The following is an 8,968-nucleotide window of genomic DNA, read 5'->3' as shown; positions in this document are numbered from 1 at the left end:
GTCTCAGACACTTAATACTTCCTAGCTGTGTGACCCTGGGCAAGTCACTTAACCCGAGCCTCAGGGAAAAAAAATAAATAAATATTTCCTGTTCAATCAGTCAACAAACATTAAGTGCCTTCTATGTCCCAGGCACTATAATACAAGGCACTGGGGATATGAGGGGAAAATATCATTATAGTAAACTTATATTACCTTTTCCTGATTCCCAGAAAGTTTGTATAGAGCAAACCTTCCTAAACTGTGGGTCGTGACCCCATATGGGTTGTGTAACTGAATTTGGGTGTTGCAAGATTATGATTAATTATAAGTAAATGTGCCAATTTGTATAACCATTTTATAAACCTATATACTCAGGGCCAGGTAAAATTCCTTGGGTGAAAAGGACATGTGAGTAGAAAAACTTCAAGAAGGTCTGATGCAGAGGTATCTCAAAATAATAGTGATTCAATGAACTGGAGGTAAAGAAAGAACATGTTTAAGGGGATGGGGTAAAGGGTGAGGATGGCTAGTCCAAAAAGGCAGATATGAGAGACAGAGTTTTGTATGGGGCACAAAGAAAAGACCATTTTGGCTGGATCACAAAGAAAGTAAAGGAAATATTTAACAAGACTAGAAAGAAGTTGGGGCCAGATTGTGAAGGAAGGACTTTTTTTTTGGTTCATTTTTTAAAGCTTTTTATTTACAAAACATATGCATGGGTAATTTTTCAACATTGACCCCTGAAAAACCTCATGTTCCAAATTTTCCCCTCCTCCCCACTCCTTCCCTAGATGGCAGGTAATCCAATAAGTTAAAATATATTAAAATATATGTTTATATACATATACATATACATATATATATAAATATAAATATATATATATATATATATATATACAGTAGTTATCTTGTGCACAAGAAAAATCAGATCAAGAAGGAAAAAATTAAGAAAACAAAATGCAAGCCAACAACAACAGAAAGAGTGAAAATGCTATGTTATGATCCAAATTCAGTTCCCACAGTCCTCTCTCTCTGGGTGCAGATGACTCTCAAAAGATTATTGAAACTTATCTGAATCATCTAAATGTTGGAAAGAGCCACATTAATCAGAATTGATCATCATATAATCTTGTTGTTGCTATGTACAATGATCTCCTATTTCTTCTCATTTCACTCAGCATCAGTTGATGTAAGTCTCTCCAAGCCTCTCTGTATTCCTCCTGCTGGTCATTTCTTACAGAGCAATAACATTCCATAACCTTCATATACCATAATTTACCCAACCATTCTTCAATTGATGGACATCCATTCAACTTCCAGTTTCTAGCTACAACAAAAAGAGCTGCCACAAACATTTTGGCACATACAGGTCCCTTTCCACTCTTTAGTATTTCTTTGGGATATAATCCCAATAACAGCAATGCTGGGTCAAAGGGTATGCACAGTTTGACAACTTTTTGGGCATAGTTCCAAATTGCTCTCCAGAATGGCTGGATTCTTTCACAACTCCACCAACAATGTATCAGTGTCCCAGTTTTCCCACATCCCCTCCAACATTCATCATTATTTGTTCCTGTCATCTTAGCCAATCTGACAGGTGTGTAGTGGTATCTCAGAGTTGTCTTAATTTGCATTTCTCTGATCAGTAGTGATTTGGAACACTCTTTCATATGAGTGGAAATAGTTTCAATTTCATCATCTGAGAATTGTCTGTTCATATCCCTTGACCATTTATCAATTGGAGAATGGTTTGGTTTCCTATAAATTAGGGTCACTTCTCTATATATTTTGGAAATGAGACCTTTGTCAGAACCTTTACTTTTAAAAATATTTTCCCAATTTGTTACTTCCCTTCTAAACTTGTTTGCATTAGTATTGTTTGTACAGAAACTTTTTAGTTTGATGCAATCAAAATCTTCTATTTTGTGATCAATAATGATCTCTAGTTCTCCTCTGGTCATAAATTCCTTCCTCCTCCACAGGTCTGAGAGGTAGACTATTCTCTGTTCCTCTAATCTATTTATGATCTCATTCTTTATGCCTAAATCATGGACCCATTTTGATCTTATCTTGGTATATGGTGTTAAGTGTGGATCCATATCTAATTTCTGCCATACTAATTTCCAGTTTTCCCAACAGTTTTTTTCAAATAATGAATTTTTGTCTCGAATGTTGGTATCTTTGAGTTTGTCAAAGATTAGATTGCTATAGATGTACCCTTTCTTGTCCTTTGTATCTAATCTGTTCCACTGATCTACCGGTCTATTTCTTAGCCAATACCAAATGGTTTTGGTGACTGCTGCTATATAATATAGCTTTAGATCAGGTACACTTACACCCCCTTCCTCTGAGGTTTTTTTCATTAGTTCCCTTGCAATTCTCGACCTTTTATTCTTCCATATGAATTTTGTTGTTATTTTTTCTAGGTCATTGAAATAGTTTCTTGGGAGTCTGATTGGTATAGCACTAAATAAATAGATTAGTTTGGGGAGTATTGTCATCTTTATTATATTCGCTCGGCCTATCCAAGAGCACTGAATGTCTTTCCAATTATTTAAATCTGACTTTATTTTTGTGGCAAGTGTTTTGTAATTTTTCTCATATAATTCCTGACTATTCTTTGGTAGATGGATTCCCAAATACTTTATGCTCTCAACATTTGTTTGGAATGGAATTTCTCTTTATATCTCTTGCTGTTGCATTTTGTTGGTGATATATAAAAATGCTGAGGATTTATGTGGATTTATTTTGTATCCTGCCACTTTGCTAAAATTCTGAATTATTTCTAATAGCTTTTTAGCAGAGTCTTTGGGGTTGGAATGTCATCATGTCATCTGCAAAGAGTGATAGTTTGATTTCCTCATTTCCTACTCTAATTCCTTGAATCTCTTTCTCGGCTCTTATTGCCAAGACTAGCATTTCTAGTACTATATTGAATAGTAATGGTGATAGTGGGCAACCTTGTTTCACTCCTGATCTTACTGGGAAAGGTTGCAGTTTATTTCTATTGCATATTATGCTTACTGACGGTCTTAAGAATATGCTCCTGATTATTCTAAGGAATAATCCATTTATTCCTATACTCTGAAGCATTTTTAGTAGGAATGGATGTTGGATTTTGTCAAATGCTTTTTCTGCATCTATTGATATGATCATATGGTTTTCATTAATTTGATTATTAATATGGTCAATTATACTAATAGTTTTCCTAATATTAAACCAGCCCTGCATTCCTGGTATGAATCCTACTTGATCATAATGTATTATCCTGGGGATGATTTTCTGAAGTCTTTTTGCTAATATCTTATTTAAGATTTTAGCATCAATATTCATTAAGGAAATTGGTCTATAATTTTCTTTCTCAGTTTTCGATCGACCTGGTTTAGGTATCAGTACCATGTCTGTGTCATAAAAGGAGTTTGGTAGGACTCCTTCATCCCCTATTTTTTCAAATAGTTTATATAGCATTGGGACTAATTGTTCTTTAAATGTTTTGTAGAATTCACATGTAAATCCATCTGGTCCTGGGGATTTTTTCCTGGGGAGTTGATTAATAGCTTCTTCTATTTCTTTTTTCTGAAATGGGACTATTTAAGCAATTTATTTCCTCCTCTGTTAAACTAGGAAGCCTTTATTTTTGGTGGAAGTCATCCATTTCACTTATCAAATTTATTGGCATAAAGTTGGGCAAAGTAACTCCTTTTTATTTCTCTAATTTCCTCTTCATTGGTGGAAAGGTCCCCCTTTTCAATTGTAAAACTAACAATTTGATTTTCCTCTTTCTTTTTTCTGATCAGATTTACCAAAAGTTTATCTATTTTATTGGCTTTTTCATAAAACTAACTCTTGGTTTTATTTATTAATTCAATAGTTTTTTTTTTTACTTTCAATATTATAGATTTCTCCTTTTAATTTTTGTATTTCAAGTTTAATTTTTGGTTGGGGGTTTTTAATTTGGTCTTTTTCTAGCTTTTTAAGTTGCAAGCCCAATTTGTTAATCTTCTCTTTCTCTATTTTGTTCAAATAAGCCTCTAAAGGTATAAAATTTCCCCTTATTACTGCTTTAGCTGCATCCCACAGATTTTGGTATGATGTCTCATCATTGTCATTATCTTGGGTGAAATTATTAATTGTTTCTATAATTTGCTGTTTCACCCAGTCATTCTTTAAGATGAGATTATTCAGTTTCCAATTACTTTTTGGTCTATTTACCCCTAACTTTTTACTGAATGTAGATTTTTATTGCATTGTGGTCTGAGAAGAAGGCATTTATTATTTCTGCCTTCCTACATTTAATTTTGAGATCTTTATGTCCTAATATATGGTCAATTTTTATATAGGATCCATGAACTGCTGAGAATAAAGTATATTCCTTTCTATTGCCATTCAGTTTTCTCCAAACATCTATCATACCTAGTTTTTCTAGTGTTCTATTTACTTTTTAAAATTTCTTTCTTATTTGTTTTGTGGTTTGATTTGTCTAAATCTGAGAGTGCAAGGTTGAGTTCTCCCACTATTATAGTTTTACTCTCTATTTCTTCTTGCAACTCTCTTTACTTTTCCTTTAGAAAGTTAGATGCTATACCACTTGGTGCATATATGTTTAGTATTGATATGGCTTCATTATTTATGCTACCTTTCAGCAGGATATACTTTCCTTCCTTATCTCTTTTAACTAGATCAACTTCTGTTTTTGCTTGATCTCAGATAAGGATAGCTACCCCTGCTTTTTTGGCTTTACCTGAAGCACAATAGATTCTGATCCAACCTTTTACCTTTACTCTATATGTATCTCCCTGCTTTAAGCGTGTTTCCTGTAAACAACATATTGTAGGGTTCTGATTTTTGATCCAGTCTACTATCCGTCTCCGTTTGATGGGAGAGTTCATCCCATTCACATTTACAGTTAAAATTACTAATTCAGTATTTCCTGCCATCTTATTATCCCCAGATTATGCTTTTTCCCTTGACCCCCCTGAACCCCTTCCCCAATATTTAATTTATAGACCCCCCTTGTGACGCACAGCCCTCCCTTTTTTTTTTTTTTAAGTATCCCTCCCCCTCCCTCCACGTCCCTCTCTAAATTCCCTCAGATATGGTGTATTTTCTATGCCTCTTCCTTGGATGTAGTTTCCCTCTTTTTATCACTCCCTCCCCTTTTTCTGATACTACCCCCTTACCTTTACTACACCCCCTCCTTTTTTTTTTTTTATATCAGTAAAATCAAATTATCCATGCATACTTTCTATATACCCCAACAGAGATACAGTTCTCAAGGGTTCTGTGTACCTTTTTCTGTTTCTCTTCAGTCTTGTGGATGTAGATCAAATTTTTTGTTTAAGTCTGGTTTTTTTCTTAGAACCATATGGAATTCCTCTCTTTCATTGAATGACCATCTTCTTCCATGGAAAAAGATGCTAAACTTAGCTGGGAAGTTTATTCTTTGTTGCAATCCTTGATCTTTTGCCTTTCAGAATATCAGGTTCCAGGCCCTTCCATCTTTTAATGTGGAGGCAGCCAGATCTTGAGTGACCCTTATTGTGGCCCCTTTATATTTGAATTGCTTTTTTCTAGCTGCTTGCAATATTTTTCCTTTGTGTGGTAATTCTGCAGCTTAGCCACAATATTCCATGGTGTTCTTTCTTTAAGGTCTATTTCAGAAGGAGTTCGATGAATTCTTTCAACATCTACTTTCCCTTCTGTTTCTATTATCTCTGGACAGTTCTCTTTGATAATTTCCTGTAAAATAGAATCTAGGCTCTTTTTTTGGTCATCGTTTTTGGGAAGTCCAATGATCCTCAGATTATCTCTCCTAGATTTATTTTCCAGGTCTATAGATTTTCTCAGTAAGTATTTGACGTTATTCTCCAGCTTTTCATTTTTATTTATTTATTTTTTTTTGTTTTGTTTTGTTTTGTTTGACTGATTCTTGGGCTCTCAATGAATCATTCATTTCTATTTTTTCCATCCTGAATTTTTAAGGAGTTATTTTCTTCATTCACAGTTTTTAGTTCTTTTTGTAAATGCCCAATTTTGTTTTTAAATGAGTTATTTTGCTCTATTGAATTTTTTTGCATTTCCCTAATTTTTTTTGAGAATTATTTTCTTTTTACAATTCAGAAATCCTATTTTCTTGAGACTTTTTTATCTTCTCCAATTCAGAAATCCTACTTTCCTGTGATTTTTTTACCTTTTCTAATTCACAAATTTTGTTTCCCTGAATCTCCTGTGAATTCTTTATTTTTTCCAACTCAAATTTCAGAACGATGTTATTTTCTATCATAGCTTCTCTTTCCTTTCCCCATTTTTCTTCAAACTCTCTTAACTTTTTAATAGTTTCTTCAAGGAGAGAGTTATGTGATGGGGGGCAGGTATCGTTCCCCTTTAGGTTGTTATCTGCTGACTCTCTGCTGTTAACTTCCTCGGGGTTGGATACCCGCTCTTTCTCTGTGTAGAAGGAATCTATAGTTTTTCTTGGCTTTTTACTCATACTTAAAAAATCTTTTGGGGTCTTTCCCTGGGGTAGGAAATTATTTATTTATTTCTTTTCCAGATTCTTCCCATACCGGATGGATGCAGTGGCTCCTGTGCCTGAGCTAAGAGAGAGCTCTGGGAGAGAGTTCCCCACCCCTCCCTGGAAGTGCCTCACAGGTGATTATCAGGGCTGTACTTTGAGGGCGCTGTGTTCTAGAGGCTTCCCTGTGGTTTGAGACTGAACAGTAAAGGCGACACAAAGCCCAGCCTATGTGTCCTGGTGGGGCGTGGATGTCAGCAGCAGGTGAGGTGAAAAGCCCCTGCACTCAAACTGGAAGTGTCTGCCAGAAACCAAGGTCCCTAGTTCAAAGGTTCTTCTTTTCTGGGACTTCCCGGGGCTGAGTTCCACAGCCTCCAGCCGAGGCAGGCACTATGAGTTACCGCCCCGCCCACTTTTCAATCTCTCAACTACCCCCAGGTGAAAGCCTGGATTGCCTATATCAGCCACACCCACAGTGCCGAGATCTGCTGAGTCACCCCCAGGATCTGGGAAGATCTAATCTGGTTTTAAAATTTTAAAGTGGCTTGATTTCTCTTCTGAACTGCTGTTTTATAAGCAGAGAAGAGCTAACAGCCTGTGCCAGATTCCTCTATCTCAGGGCTTCTCTGATCCCAGAGCCCTCCCCAGTGTGATCGGCACAGTGTGCCAGCACCCAGCCGTCTGTGCTGGCCTTTCTTCTTCCTCCCCTGGGAGCTGACCTTTCCTGTGGAAACTCCAGATTCTCTTCAGCTGGTAAGTCGTGCTTCCAGTCCTTGTGGATTCTATCAGTCCAGCGCTATTTCTGAGGCTGATTTTATCTAGTTGGTAGTGAGGGAAGAAAGGAGCTTAAAGAATCGCGTGTATCTTCTCCGCCATCTTGGCTCTGTGCCCACAAGATTGTTCTTAGTGGATAATAGCTTCATTACTTGCCCCCTTCCTAGATAATAATTGCATTTTAATGGAGGTTGTCAATGACTTACCATCCAAAAAGAAGACATGCGATATCTCTTACATGTCTGCTATGTACAGGACTATCTGTCTGGACATTGTATTTTAAGGAAAATAACTATAAGCTTGAGAGTGTTCATGAAAAGGCAACTAGGAGAGTGATGGACCTGAAGATCATGTTATATGAGAATAGTTTAAAAGAACTGTTTAGCCTACAGTGGGAATGGGAGAAGACAAGTTTCAAACTAGGGCATGATAGCTATCTTCAAGTTATTTTATGATTGACATATGGAACAAGAATTAGATTAGTTTTCCTTGGTCCCAGAAGGCAGAATTTGGAGCTATGGGAGGAATCTGTAAAAAGGCAAATTTGAATTTGAAGTATGAAAATAGTTTGTGCCTATATAAAAGCTATCTAAAAGTGACAAGTCTGCCTCATAAATTAGTGGGATTTCAGGCAAAGCCTGAATGATCCTTTGTTTTATATGTTGTATTTTTATTCAGGGGAAAGTTGGTATAGAAATGACCTCTTCTGAATCAAATTGGGAGATTTCCTTTGGGATTTGGTATAGGCTACTAGCAAAATCTGTTAAGAAACATTTGGAAGAAAGGAGTGGGGATGACTCCTAATTTATCCTTTCCAGCCTGGGCAGACCATAGAGGTCTACCTTCCATTTTTTCATTATGAAAAGAGCAAGGTGGAGAAAGGCTACACACTCAGCACAATTAGATTTTGGCAAGACTTCTTGTAGTATTCATCAAGATAGACTGACCAGCTATTCATGAACAAAAAAAGGTCTTTAAGATAGAAATGCTAATGAGTAGACAGAATTATTTTAGAGTGAATGTCAGGCTCTGCATGAAAAACTCAAGAAATGAATAAAAACTACAGAAATTTTTTCCAAACATGTTAGAAACTAGGTCTCCAAAGTCTTGGAACAGTAAGGTCTGGAAGTCTATTTACAGGCTTTATTTTGGAAAATGAGGCACTTCAAGTGTTATTTCCTGATTTTCTAAATGTATAACATTTATCCTTTCTACCAAAGATAGAAAGATCATATCTCTTTTGAGGAAACAGAAATTTAAAAGTCTAGCAAAGGGCCTTATCAGCCAATGCTGCTGTTCCCAAGGAATCCACATGTCTTGCCCTATAACCAATGAAGATTTTCTAAAAGTAGTTATTGAAGGAGTTGTCCATGGAATATTTTATCCTCATCTACAGCCCAAGTAGAAATCCTGTGTGGTTAAAGAAGCTGGAGTAAGTTTCAAAGTCTTAGTCAAGTAAATGATATTCCCCAATTACCTGAACTTTGTGATATGATAGTTATAATCATTGCTAAAATTCATAGTCCCAGTTATTTTCAGGGAAGTGTATTTTTAAGAAGATGTATATAGTAGCCTATCAAAAAAGGAGGCCTACAGAGAAGGTTCTCTTAAATGCTGACTCCTTAAAAGCTTTTGTGCAGTATGAAAGAATTCTTATCTGCATCAGTAATACTTTAAGTTAAATGAGAATCACATACT

General features: G+C 35.9%; 1 pseudogene; it reads left to right on the top strand.

The window, feature by feature from the left end:
- Positions 1 to 7,492: 7,492 nt before the first annotated feature.
- Positions 7,493 to 8,675, top strand: LOC141562289 (sorting nexin-24-like; annotated as a pseudogene).
- The last annotated feature ends 293 nt before the right edge of the window (positions 8,676 to 8,968 follow it).

This window comes from Sminthopsis crassicaudata, chromosome 3, assembly GCF_048593235.1.
Source record: "Sminthopsis crassicaudata isolate SCR6 chromosome 3, ASM4859323v1, whole genome shotgun sequence".
In the NCBI taxonomy this organism is placed as follows: Eukaryota; Metazoa; Chordata; class Mammalia; order Dasyuromorphia; family Dasyuridae; genus Sminthopsis; species Sminthopsis crassicaudata.
The sequence above is the reverse complement of the archived record's forward strand: the minus strand, read 5'-3'. Positions and strand labels throughout refer to the sequence as shown.